The following is a 13,970-nucleotide window of genomic DNA, read 5'->3' on the forward strand; positions in this document are numbered from 1 at the left end:
GTATCTATCAGGAGATCATTGTTTTTATGGATAGGTAGTATTCCATGTTAAGGATGTATCATAGTTGAAGATCATTTGAACCTTTTTAAATTTTTGATGATTATGATTAAAGCCATTTTTTATTCTAGTAAAATATTTTATAATTTTCCTTATGAGTTCTTTTCTGAATTATTTTTTAGGATTCTAAATATCTAGTCATTTCTCCTGTCTCTGTACTCATTTTTGGTTAATTCCATTATAATCAGTTTGTTTCTTTTTTTAAAATTGTTTAATTTTTTATCCTTACATAGTCTTTATTCACACATGCTTGCACTTCTGCAAAGTAGAGCAGAGGTAGAGTTTTCCGAGAAGTGGAAATTTAAAAGAAATTATCTCCAAAATGGCTTTACTAAAAGTAGAGGAACTTGTCTATTTTTCCACCTTTATCAAAACTTGTTATTAATATTTAGAAAATGTCCTTTCTCATTTTTTGCTAAAAATGAGAAAAAAAGTCTTATTTTCAAGTTGTCTTAGCCTGATTCTTAGGTTGAAACATGTTCTTGTATTTACTGGCTGATTATATTTCTTCCTTGAGTTACTTTTATCTTATTCTTTTTTTGTTTTTCCATTGCATTGTATTTTTCTTTTTGATGTATTTTGATTATAAATATTTTGACTCCTGTATGTGTTGAAAATTGTTTTCCTGGTTGTGCCTTGCTTTCTGTCTTTGGCCACAATATCTTTTAAAATACAGAAATATAAAAATTTGGTCAAATATATAAAATGTTTGTTTTATGAATTTTGAAGTTTTTTGTGAGAAACTTCATTTTTATGCAACATCTTTATAGCATGAAACAGCAAATTATCATTGTATTGTCTGAAAAACTTAGAAGAATAAAAGGGATAGAGTCTCAACAAGAGTTAGCCCCATTAAGGACATTCAAAGTGAAGTGAAGTGAAGTTGCTCAGTCGTGTCTGACTCTTTGCAACCCCATGGACTGTAGCCTACCAGGCTCCTCCTTCCATGGGATTCTCCAGGCAAGAGTACTGGAGTGGGTTGCCATTTCCTTCTCCAGGGGATCTTCCCGACCCAGGGATTGAACCTGGGTCTCCAGCATTCCAGGCAGATGCTTTAACCTCTGAGCCACCAGGGAAGCTCATTCAAAATAGATGCTAATAATCCTAATGGTTATCTTTTTTTTTTCTCTGTAGTTAATTCTGAATTATGCAGTTTTCTTTCTTTCTTTCTTTCTTTTTGATAATTAACTTATGCTGCTATGTTAGTTTCAGATGTACAGCAAATAATTCAGTTATACATATAACCATTATTTTCCAGAGGACACAGTTTGAATGATTTCAATTCTTATAAAATAGTCAAGGTTTGTCTTATGACTTAAGATGTAATCTATCTTGGCTTTTATTCCACATGACCATGAAAAGAATGCATGTTCTTTTGATGCTGGATGGTATGTTTGATAAGTGGCAGTTAGGTCAAGTTGGTTGGTTATATTTTTCATATTTTCTCTATTCTTATCCTTTCTCTATCCCATACTTACGACTAATTATTCTGTTGAATGGAGTGGAGTGAAGTCTTCAACTTTAATTGTGATTCATTTATCTCTCCTTTTAGTTCTATCATTTTCTCAATGTACTTTTAAGTTTACTTTTTAGGTTCATCCACCCTGCTTATTTAACTTATATGCAGAGTACATTATGAGAAATGCTGGACTGGAAGAAACACAAACTGGAATCAAGATTGCCGGGAGAAATATCAATCACCTCAGATATGCAGATGACACCACCCTTATGGCAGAAAGTGAAGAGGAGCTAAAAAGCCTCTTGATGAAAGTGAAAGTGGAAGTGAAAAAGTTGGCTTAAAGCTCAACATTCAGAAAACGAAGATCATGGCATCTGGTCCCGTCACTTCATGGGAAATAGATGGGGAAACAGTGGAAACAGTGGCAGACTTTAGTTTTGGGGGCTCCAAAATCACTGCAGATGGTGACTGCAGCCATGAAATGAAAAGATGCTTACTCCTTGGAAGAAAAGTTATGACCAACCTAGACAGCATATTAAAAAGCAGAGACATTACTTTGCCGACTAAGGTCCATCTAGTCAAGGCTATGGTTTTTCCTGTGGTCATGTATGGATGTAAGAGTTGGACTGTGAAGAAGGCTGATCGCCGAAGAATTGATGCTTTTGAACTGTGGTGTTGGAGAAGACTCTTGAGAGTCCCTTGGACTGCAAGGAGATCCAACCAGTCCATTCTGAAGGAGATCAGCCCTGGGATTTCTTTGGAAGGAATGATGCTAAAGCTGAAACTCCAGTACTTTGGCCACCTCATGCAAAGAGTTGACCCATTAGAAAAGACTCTGATGCTGGAAGAGATTGGGGGCAGGAGGAAAAGGGGACGACAGAGGATGAGATGGCTGGATGGCATCACCGACTCGATGGGCATGAGTCTGAGTGAATTCTGGGAGTTGGTGATGGACAGGGAGGCCTGGCATGCTGCGATTCATGGGGTCGCAAAGAGTCGGACACGACCGAGCCACTGAACTGAACTGAACTGATGTTTAAGATTGATACATCTTTTTGGTATATTGAACCCCCATTCTTATTAATAAGAGATGTATTCTGTATTTAAGTCACTTATCTTTAACAGAGAAGATAGTTATATAAATATCATTACCAATGATGACATAATATATTTTAAAAAACCCTCACATATAACATTATGTAAGTATAGAATATGAATATAAAAAAGGGGAAACTGAGAATAAGTCACAGTAGTAATAGCATTTCGGTTGGGCCTTAAAAGAATAGGATTATAACACCTTCAAACAGTTCAGAAAGGAACTCTAAGCCACAAACAAAAACAAAACAAAATAAAAACACCACATGAAGAAAGGAAGTGAGAACTCCCAGAATATAAATGTCTTTGTGTAAAATTATATTGAGTATTTTCTTATTATTAAAATTATTTTATAGCATTTTTAAACTATTTAGTCATCTGGATAACCCATCATTTATGGAAGGAAGCAGGACATTAGATGATTTTTGAGTTGACCCCAAGAGGGTCATTGTAGTAGGGAGGCAAAACTTGATTCACTTGTCTTTAGTACTGAATTCAATAGTACTGAAGAGTACACTTCAAAATAGTTAAAATGACAAACTTTATGTTATATACATTTTGCAATAATAAAAACGAAGTATTTAGGAAGTCAGATCCTCAGTACTTGGCGAGGTTTTAGCTGTGAGAAGTGTGAGACTAATTGAGAAAGGCACACAGATATGGGGTAGTGAGTAGTAGGTGGAGCCATCCTTTGAAATATGGGGAATCAGAGGAGAGGCAAAGTTCAAAGTTTGAAAAAATTGAAGCCTGATCTCTAATTTGCTTTATAATACATCTTACTTTAATTATGTTTACTTTAGTTCATAACTGAGGAGCTGCTGGAATAATTCTCTAAAACTTGAATAAATATTTAGAAGATCAAAGTTGTATCCTTAATTTTACTTCAAGACTGCTTTCATCATGTTGAGAATCATGATGCCCAATTTTTTTGTCATAACAAAAACTATCAATAAAACCAGTTGTACTTATGAATAGTTAAATCAAGTGTAAGATTGGAAATAAAGGTGAGTGAGACTTTCAAAATAACTCAGTTTTCATGGTAACATAGAGAACACAGACTCAAAGAATTATAAAATGTGTTAACATTGGAGATTTGATCATTATGGCAAGCTGATTATACCCATGAACTTTGTTACCAATGCATTATTTCCTAAAATTATAAAAAATAGCCAACATCAAAGAATGCTTGTAAGCAAGAACTGGTGGGATAGGTGGCTCATAAATTTAGAGAAATTTCTAGAAGTTGGAAAAAAGGAGGAAATTGATTAACTAAGCATATTACACTGTGTATTGAAAAAAATCCCAGGGCAATAAAAACAGATACTAAAAAATACCAAAATCAAATTGAAAATAAAATAATGGAGAACATTCTCCAAGGCATTTACCAGGGTGTTTAATTAAAGAACTTATTCTGAATAAAGTGAAATCTTCCTGTTCCACCTTATATTGCAGTTCAGCTGATACACTGAACCTTATTTCTCATTAGAAATACTAAGATAATTTTAAAAAATTTATTTATTTATTATAATTGGAGGCTAATTACAATATTGTGGTGGGTTTTGCTACACATTGACATGAATCAGCCATGGGTGTACATGTGTCCCTCCATCCTGAAGCTGCTCCTACCTTCCTCCCCATCCCATCCCTCATGGTTGTCATGCCCTCCTCCAGGGGATCTTCCCAAACCAGTGATGGAACCTGAGTCTCATATCTCCTGCATTGGCAGGTGGGTTCTTTACCACTAGTGGCACCTGGGAAGCCCCAACTTTTAATAAATGGTTAAGATGCTATTTTTTATATCTGAGCAAAAGTGTGGATATTCAGTGGTGTTGTATCAATTTGACCATACACTTGGAAATAAAGTGTTAGTTATTTGCCTCATCCCATATATGAGAATGTATTTTAGGTAAATTCTCGGCCTGAATAATTTTTATTAGATGAACGAATGGGAGAACATTTTTACCATTCTTGAATTCGATTTCTCAAATGACACTCCAAATCTCAAAGACATCAGGAAAACCAGGAATTCAGTTTGATTCTACAAAACGAATCTATTTTTCACCAAAGCAAAATTAAAAGTTATGTGTAAAATGGAAGGAAAATATTTTCAACATATTCAGCAGAGGATACATGTTCATAATTTTGTTGATACATTATTGAATTACACTGGTGAAAGCAGTACAGTTCAATTAAATTTCATAAGGAAAAATAATAGGCAATTAAAAATAATAGACAATTGGTTGAAGTATATGATCAGGAAAAAGATTAGAAGGTTTCAAAGTGTCAGTATGTCTCTGGGAAGATATTCAACAATACAGGTAAAACCAGGAATGCATATTCATGTTTGCCTGTCACACAGTAAAGAGTTGACAGAAATCAAGTCACAAATGTAGAAAACAAACTTATGGTTACCAGAGGGCAAGATGGTGTGAGGGGGGTAAATGGGGAGATTGAGACTGACATATACACACTGCTGCTGCTGCTAAGTCGCTTCAGTCGTGTCCAACTCTGTGCGACCCCATAGACGGCAGCCCATCAGGCTCCCTCGTCCCTGGGATTCTCCAGGCAAGAACACTGGAGTGGGTTGCCATTTCCTTCTCCAATGCATGAAAGTGAAAAGTGAAAGGGAAGTTGTTCAGTCGTGTCTGACTCTTCACGACCCCATGGACTGCAGCCTACCAGGCTCCTCCATCCATGGGATTTTCCAGGCAAGAGTGCTGGAGTGGGGTGCCATTGCCTTCTCCACTACTATCTATAAAATGGATAACTAATAAGGACAAACTGCATAGCACAGGGAACTCTACTCAATATTCTGTAATGACCTATATGGGAAAAGAATATTTAAAAAGTAGATATAAGTATACGTCTAGCTGATTCACTTTGTTGTACACCTGAAACTAACACACTGTAAATCAACTGTATTGCAATTAAAAAAAATTAACAGTGTGGGCAAGGGGGTGAGTATATGCTGATTCTCACACACTGTTGATTTGAGTGTATCCTGGTACAAACTCTGTGTGGATAGTGGCATAATTTCCTATGGCTTTAAATGTGTACTTTGATCCAGCAACTCCAGTTCTGGATACCTACCTTGAGAAAAATCACCAACGGTGTGCTTGGTGATGCATAGGTTGTTTTAATGATGTTCATCGTAAGATTGTTACAGTAAACATTTTGACTGAAATGTTGAGTTGTTACTGTGAAGAAAGTGTGATTTAAAATTTTCACTCTATCTTCATCTGTTCTAACTTTTTAAAAGCCTTTTGAAACAATTTGACATCTCAAAATACATCTGAAATCCTCTTATTATCTTGAGAATTTGTTCAAGCTGGATAAGTGGAATACAGTAGATTTCATTGATTTTATTGCTTTTCTGTAATTTGTTACTGGGACTAGGGAAATCAAAGTAAGTGAAAATATTATCTAGAGTGCTAGATATTGACATTTATTAAAAGGATTATTTAAATGATACTATTTGTGGAAGAATCTTGCAGTTTTTAGAAATGCCTTCTGTGTCAGAGAGAACTTCCTCCCTCAAGTATGAGATTTTTTACTTCTGTTAATGTCAGAGGCTGAACAACTAGAAGTCTTGCTATGGTATCACACACAGAATGACTTTTAGGATGGAAATTAGAACTGAAAATGTGAAATGTTATCTTTGACAAGTGAATATTTCCAATTTATGTACTGTATTCTGGAGCTAAAAGAAAAGTAATGAAGATTTCTTTTAAATTCATATTGGGTTTTCAACAACCAGGCTTATAAAATTACTACCATCATATCAGTGTTGAGAGGCAGAATAATTTTGTAGATAGAAAGCAGGTTTGAGCACTTATTTTGTTTTAGGACCTAATTACATTCTATTCTGACTTGTGCATTATTATTGTAAAGTATGTGTGTGTTCATGACATTTAATGGTATTTTATGTTTTGGCCACATTATAAATACAAGGTGATCATAAATAAATATCACCTGTTATTTATAATCATTTGATTTTAACAATGAAGTCTAAACAACTCTACTACTTACATTCAGAAGTATAAATTGCTAAGGGATAGAGATCTCAAGAGAAGGCTGAAAGTGCAAGTAAGACCAGAATACTACCTAATACCATCTTGTGCAGGGAACAAAACAAGAAATATATTGATTAATCATTCTGTTATCTATATGTTAGAATTATGAAGCTGGTATTCATTACCTTGTAAGAACCTAATATTTAATTTAATTTATGTTCAGAAGGGAGAAGGAGATATTTCCTGAATTTGGGCTATAGATTTTATAGAACCACCATGTTACCTTGCAACCAATAGCATATGGAAGTTTCTCTGTTGCCTTTTCCTGCCAAAACTTGATAATATCAGACATATTAAGTAGCTGTGGATCATATGGATATACAATGACATGAAAATTTTATTATAATTATTTTTTCTGGTTAGTGGGGAAGTAGAATATATTTTTTAATGTTATGAGCCATTCAAGACTTTTCTTGTATTAAACACATACACATACAGTAAATATTATGTACATCTATATCTACATCTTTATTTTGTATATTAATGCTGAGTCCATTAGAATTAGAATCACTCCAAGCATCTTTTCTCACAGTGTGGCTCATATTTTAATTTTATGGCATATTAGAGGAAGGTTATAATTTTGCTAAATTCATAAGCATTTTTTTCTTTCTCAGTTCCTTTTTTGGGGTCCTTTCTCTTCTCCTTTACTACCCAATGTCATAATGTATTTTCTACATTTTATTTTAATATTTTTATGTTTTAATTATTTTCATCAGATTTCAATATTTGATTTGTATAGTGTATGCAGTAAAAAAAGTTTTCCATATGAATGGCAAGATGTATCAGTAACTTTTATAGAATTGAATAGCACATTCTTTCTCTCATATATTCATAGTACAATCTCTTAAATTCTTGAAGTGTATGCATATGCATGTATGCATGTTAACATACCTATAGACTCAATTTTTTGCCATTGTTATATCGATTATCCCTAAATTACTGTCAACATCACGTTTAAAAAACTCTTATATACTTTTAATACGCCTTAATGTCTTAGAGTATCCCTCCTAGAGTTCTTCAAAATTAGCTTCTTAATATGGCCCTTTTAGGGCTTCCCTGGTGGCTCAGATGGGAAAGAATTTGCCTGCAATTCAGGAGACATGGTTTCTATCCCTGGGTTGGGGAGATCCCTTGAAGGGAATGGCAACCCACTCCAGATTAATTAAGAAAAGGAAAGGTTGATGTCTTTACCACATGTGATCTTCCTATCCATGAATATAATCTGTATGTCTGAAAATGTTAGCTGTTCCTTTGTCTATAACAGTAAACTTTTATTAATTTCTCCACTATTTCTGACATCTTTTATTAAATTTATTTCTGGGTGCCTCTTAAGTATTAGCAACTTATTTTTCAAAGAAAATAATAAGCCCAATTGATTGTGTACATTTTCTAATACAATGCAATGGCAATTGATTGCTTACAAAGTTGTAGATATACTTTAAGCAAAATAACATATGATTGTGCAGTACCTCTGTGCTAGGAACAGTGGGGAGTTCATTCTGCCACAGGCATGAAGGAGGTGAATGTAGCTGCTTGGATTCCCACAGAAGAAAGCAGGAGTTGGTGGGAGGGAGGTTAGGGGGAATGATTCAGGAAAATAAGTACTCTGCTGTCGTACTTCTTTTACTTTCCAGGTTCTTACTAGTGTCTCTCATTGACTGAACTCAACTCAGAGCCTGAGGGCTAGGGAGACTGGATTCAATTTGTAAAGAATAGCCACTTAGGGTACAGAGAAGAATGGAAAAAGATCTAAGATGTAGAGTATATCTTGGGGGTTAACAGAAAATAGGCAACACTCTTCTTGCTATTTTAACTAGTTAGAGTTCTCCACAGAAGCAGAGTCAATAGAGTCTAAATATTGGCTTATGCAGTTATGGAGACTGAGAATTCCCATGATCTACTTTCTGCAAGTTGGAAACCAAGGAATTATAATAGTGTAGTTTGAAGGCGTAAGAGTCAGAAAGCTAATAGTGTAGATTTTAGCCTTATCGGAATGATTAAGACCAAATAGTAAGGCAGAGAGCAAATTCAACCTTCTTCCACCTTTTTCTTCTAGTCATGCTTTCAGTAGAATGAATGATGCCCATCCACATTGGGGAAGGCCATCTGTTTGCTAGGTACACTAATACAAATGCCAATCTCTTCCAGAAACACCCTCACAGACACTCCTAGAAAAATAATAGTTAGCCAGCTATCTGGTCATCCCTTGGCCCCATCAAGCTGACATAAAATTAAAATTAACCTTTGGAGTAGTGTACACATCTTAATCAACACTCCATAAAATAAATGTTTTTATATTCATTTTATAAATGAAGAAATTGAGGTACAGAGAGGCTAAGTAATTTTACTGAAGTTTCACAGACAGTAAGTGTTGGAGCTGGGCTTTTCACCTTAACTGATTGCCAAATCCATACTCTTAAACATATTCCCCTTGTGTTTTATCTGGTAATAGTGAAATAATATTAATAACATAAATATATATTGTATTATTCTTTCATAGCAGATGAAATTTTGATTAAAATTAAAATGAAACTGTAAAATAATGTGAGGATAACTTACATATTTATGATGTTGTGGTTTCCAAATCATAGTCTGTCTATTCATGTAAGTTTTAATAATAAGCTTTGTAATTTCCTCTAAAAAGACCTTGCACAACTATTATTAGATTTCGTCTCAGCTATATTTTGTTGCTATTGGGAAGTTAAAAAAATACCTACATGATCTATCTCTGTGTAAACTGGGTTGCTCTTGATTTTTTTATATTAATTTTTTTCTAGCAAACTTGCTAAACTCTCAGGGAGGGGGACAGAATCAAGTAAAGATGTAGTCTCAGGTACAGTTTGGTCTCAAGGTACCCCTCCAGAGACTTCTTGCTTTGAAATGAATGGCTCAGCTTTTGTAATTAATATCAGTTGGTAAAAGGGATCTGCTCAGGATACCAAAAACAGTTTCTGCAATTTATTATTTTATTTAAGATTGAATGTATCTAGATCAGGGATCGAGGGCCAAATCCAGACCACACGCTGTTTCTGTAAATAGTTTAATTGAAACACGGTCATGCTGATTCATTTACATTTTGTCTATGGCTGCTTTTAGTTGAGTAGTTGCAATGGAGACTGGCCCACAAAGCCTAAGTTATTTACCATCTGGCCCTTTACAGAAAAAGATTGCAAACCTTTATCTAGATTCATGTTAAGATTGGTCAGTTTTTTAACACTTCTTTTTGTTTGTTGGTTTATGGTATCAAGTTAATAATGATTTTGATTATTATATTTAAATGCATTTCTTCCTGTTTCTAGACCTTGGGATATTTTGAGCAGGTTGGTAAAATTTTTCTTAGAGTTCACTGGTAAAGCTTGTGAAGCATGGAATCTTATTTGTGGGAAAGTTTTAAAGATCTGGTACAATTTCTTCAACTGCTTAGCTATTTTAAAAGGCTGTTTATATTTCCCATATTCTTTTGTGTCAATATTATTTAATAATATTTTTATAAATTTGTTTACATGAGCTGTCTATTTATTGATGTGTAGTTATTTCATCTTCTCAACTTTTAATTATCTATGACATTTTTAATATCCTCCTTTTTTATTATGTTTTATTTTGACTTTTCTATCTTTTTGTCACTTTTATTAGTCTTTTAAAATAATCAATATTGTTGATTTTTTTTTTGTTTTTTTCATTGTTTTCTTATTTGTTTCTCATTTAGTAAGCTATGCTTATAGTTGTATTATGTCTTAATCTTACTTCCCTTAGATTCTGATGTTCATTTTCAAACCTTTTCAGTTATGTTTGAGTTATAAATTTCAACCTTTCTGTTTCTTAATGTGAATGCTTATTTTAAGTATTTTTCCATTTATCATCTATATGTCTTTCCATCCTGGTTAATCCATTTAATGATGAGTTGTTTGAAATAGGTTTATATTTTATAAATATATGAGGCCTTTCTAATTGTCATTTATTGCTGACTTTAACTTAGTTACTTAATTGGTTTGTTGCAGAGAACATATTGTATATGATTGCAGTTTATTAATATTTTTTTTTGCTACATGATAAAATGTATGTGAAAGTGAAAGTGTTAGTCACTCAGTCATGTCTGACTCTTTGTGACCTCATAGACTATAGCCCACCAGACTCCTCTGTCCATGGAATTATTCAGTCAAGAATACTGGAGTGGGTTGCTATCCCCCTTTTCAGGGGATCTTCTTGACTCAGGGATCGAACCTGAGCCTCCCACATTGCAGGAAGACTCTACCATTTGAGCCATTAACAAATATTTCATGTATAACTGAATAGCTTTGAGGCTTGATATATTTACACAATTCTGGAAAGTCCTTTGCTAATAAATCTCTAATATGATTTCCAGAAGGAGAAGATAGAGAAAATAGAAGTGTTTTTCAAAAATACTAGTCCTTCTTATTTTGTTTTCCATTTCTCTCTTCTTCCTTTAACTGTTAGCAAGTTTAACCTTTCTCTTAATCTCTAATATACTTGCTACCATTTTCCTCTATTATACATTCTGGATAATTTCTTCAATCTATCAATTATTAATTTTTCCTCTTCTCTATTGAATCTATTGTTTAACTGAACTTGAGTATCAATTTCTAGATATTCCATTGGTTTCCTTTTTTGTGATTTATTTAGTTACTTTAATGGGTACTTGCTGATTTTTTTAATTTCTTCTTTTATTTCTTCAGCTATTTTGAACATGATTATTTTATATTGTGTCTGATGATTCCTGTACATGAAATTTTGTGTAACCAAGTCCACCCTTTTTTCTGACTTGATCATGGTGCCTCATTCTTAGACTTTGTAGTGATGGTCATTCCTCCAGGGGAAGACTTATGTTTGCTGCTGCTGCTGCTGCTGCTGCTGCTGCTGCTGCTGCTGCTGCTGCTGCTAAGTCGCTTCAGTCGTATCCGACTCTGTGTGACCCCATAGATGGCAGCTCACCAGGCTCCCCCGTCCCTGGGATTCTCCAGGCAAGAACAATGGAGTGGGTTGCTGTTTCCTTCTCCAGTGCATGAAAGTGAAAAGTAAAAGTGAAGTCACTCAGTCATGTCCGACTCTTAGTGACCCCATGGACTGCAGCCTACCAGGGTCCTCCATCCATGGGATTTTCCAGGCAAGAGTACTGGAGTGGGGTGCCATTGCCTTCTCCGAGACTTATGTTTACTTGCAAGTAATGTAAAACTGGGGGCTTCCCTGGTGGCTCAGAGGTTAAAGCGTCTGCCTGGAATGCAGGAGACCTGGGTTCGATCCCTGGGTTGGGAAGATCCCCTGGAGAAGGAAATGGCAACCCACTCCAGTACTCTTGCCTGGAGAATCCCATGGAGGGAGGAGCCTGATAGGCTACAGTCCATGGGGTCACAAAGAGTCAGACACGACTGAGTGACTTCACTTTCACTAATGTGAAACTGAGCTGCAAACTCATCTTCTTAGATCAGTGTGCATTTGGAGATTCAAAGGGAGAAACAACAACCTCAGATATGCAGATAATACCACTCTAATGTCAGAAAGCAAAGAGGAACTAAAGAGACTTTTGATGAGGATGAAAGAGGAGAGTGAGAAAGCTAGCTTAAAACTCAGTTCAAAAAACTAATGTCATGGCATCTGGTCGCATCACTTCAAGGCAAATAAAAGTGGAAAAAGTGGAAACAGTGACAGATTTTATTTTCTTGGGCTCCAAAATCACAGCTGATGGTGACCACAGCTATGAAATTAAAAGAGATGCCTTCTCCTTGGAAGAAAAGCTAGGACACACCTAGATAGCATATTAAAAAGCAGAGACATCACTTTGCTGACAAAGGTCTGTATAGTCAAAGCTATGGTTTTTCAATAAATTGTGGAAAATTCTGAAAGAGATGGGAATACCAGACCACCTGACCTGCCTCTTGAGAAATCTGTATGCAAGTCAGGAAGCAACAGTTAGAACTGGACATGGAACAACAGACTGGTTCCAAATAGGAAAAGGAGTACATCAAGGCTGTATATTGTCACCCTGCTTATTTAACTTCTATGCAGAGTACATCATGAGAAATGGTGGACTGGAAGAAACCCAAGCTGGAATCAAGATTGCCGGGAGAAATATCAATAACCTCAGATATGCAGATGACACCACCCTTATGGCAGAAAGTGAAGAGGAGCTAAAAAGCCTCTTGATGAAAGTGAAAGAGGAGAGTGAAAAAGTTGGCTTAAAGCTCAACATTCAGAAAACGAAGATCATGGCATCCAGTCCCATCACTTCATGGGAAATAGATGGGGAAACAGTAGAAACAGTGTCAGACTTTATTATTTTGGGCTCCAAAATCACTGCAGATGGTGACTGCAGCCATGAAATTAAAAGACACTTACTCCTTGGAAGAAAAGTTATGACTAACCTAGATAGTATATGCAAAAGCAGAGACATTACTTTGCCAACTAAGGTCCGTCTAGTCAAGGCTATGGTTTTTCCAGTAGTCATGTATGGATGTGAGAGTTGGACTGTGAAGAAGGCTGAGCATCGAAGAATTAATGCGTTTGAACTGTGGTGTTGGAGAAGACTCTTGAGGGTCCCTTGGACTGCAAGGAGATCCAACCAGTCCATTCTGAAGGAGATCAACCCTGGGATTTCTTTGGAAGGAATGACGCTAAAGCTGAAGCTCCAGTACTTTGGGCACCTCATGCGAAGAGTTGACTCATTGGAAAAGACTCTGATGCTGGGAGAGATTGGGGGCAGGAGGAGAAGGGGATGACCAAGGATGAGATGGCTGGATGGCATCACGGACTCGATGGACGTGAGTCTGAGTGAACTCCAGGAGATGGTGATGGACAGGGAGGCCTGGTGTGCTGCAATTCAAGGGGTTGCAAAGAGTCGGACACGACTGAGCGACTGAACTGAACTGAACTGAACTGATGGTTTTTCCAGTAGTCATATACACATGTGAGAGTTGGGCCATAAAGAAAGCTGAGTGCTGAAGAATTGATGATTTTGAATTGTCATGCTGGAGAAGACTCTTGAGAGTCCCTTGGACGGCAAGGAGATCAAACCAGTCAATCCTAAATGAAATCAACCCTGAATATTCATTGGAAGGACTGATGCTGAAGCTGAAGCTTCAATACTTTGGCCTCCTGACTAGAAAAGACACTGATGCTGGGAAAGATGGAAAGCAAAAGGAGAAGAGGGTGGCAGAGGATGAGATGGTTAGAGAACACAGTGGACATGAATTTGAACAAACTCTGGGAGATAGTGAAGGACAGGGAAGCCTGGCATGTTGCAGTCTGTGGGATAGCAAGAATCAAACACAACT

At 35.9% G+C, this 13,970-nt stretch overlaps 2 non-coding genes across 2 annotated transcripts; one reads left to right on the forward strand and one right to left on the reverse strand.

Annotated features, from left to right (window-relative positions):
* Positions 1-1,061: 1,061 nt before the first annotated feature.
* On the reverse strand, positions 1,062-1,133 carry TRNAS-GGA (transfer RNA serine (anticodon GGA)). The gene has a single exon. It is a non-coding gene; the product is annotated as a tRNA-Ser (tRNA).
* Positions 1,134-11,883: 10,750 nt separating this feature from the next.
* TRNAS-GGA (transfer RNA serine (anticodon GGA)) lies at positions 11,884-11,955 on the forward strand. Its single transcript has one exon. It is a non-coding gene; the product is annotated as a tRNA-Ser (tRNA).
* The last annotated feature ends 2,015 nt before the right edge of the window (positions 11,956-13,970 follow it).

This window comes from Ovis canadensis, chromosome X, assembly GCF_042477335.2.
Source record: "Ovis canadensis isolate MfBH-ARS-UI-01 breed Bighorn chromosome X, ARS-UI_OviCan_v2, whole genome shotgun sequence".
Lineage (NCBI taxonomy): Eukaryota > Metazoa > Chordata > Mammalia > Artiodactyla > Bovidae > Ovis > Ovis canadensis.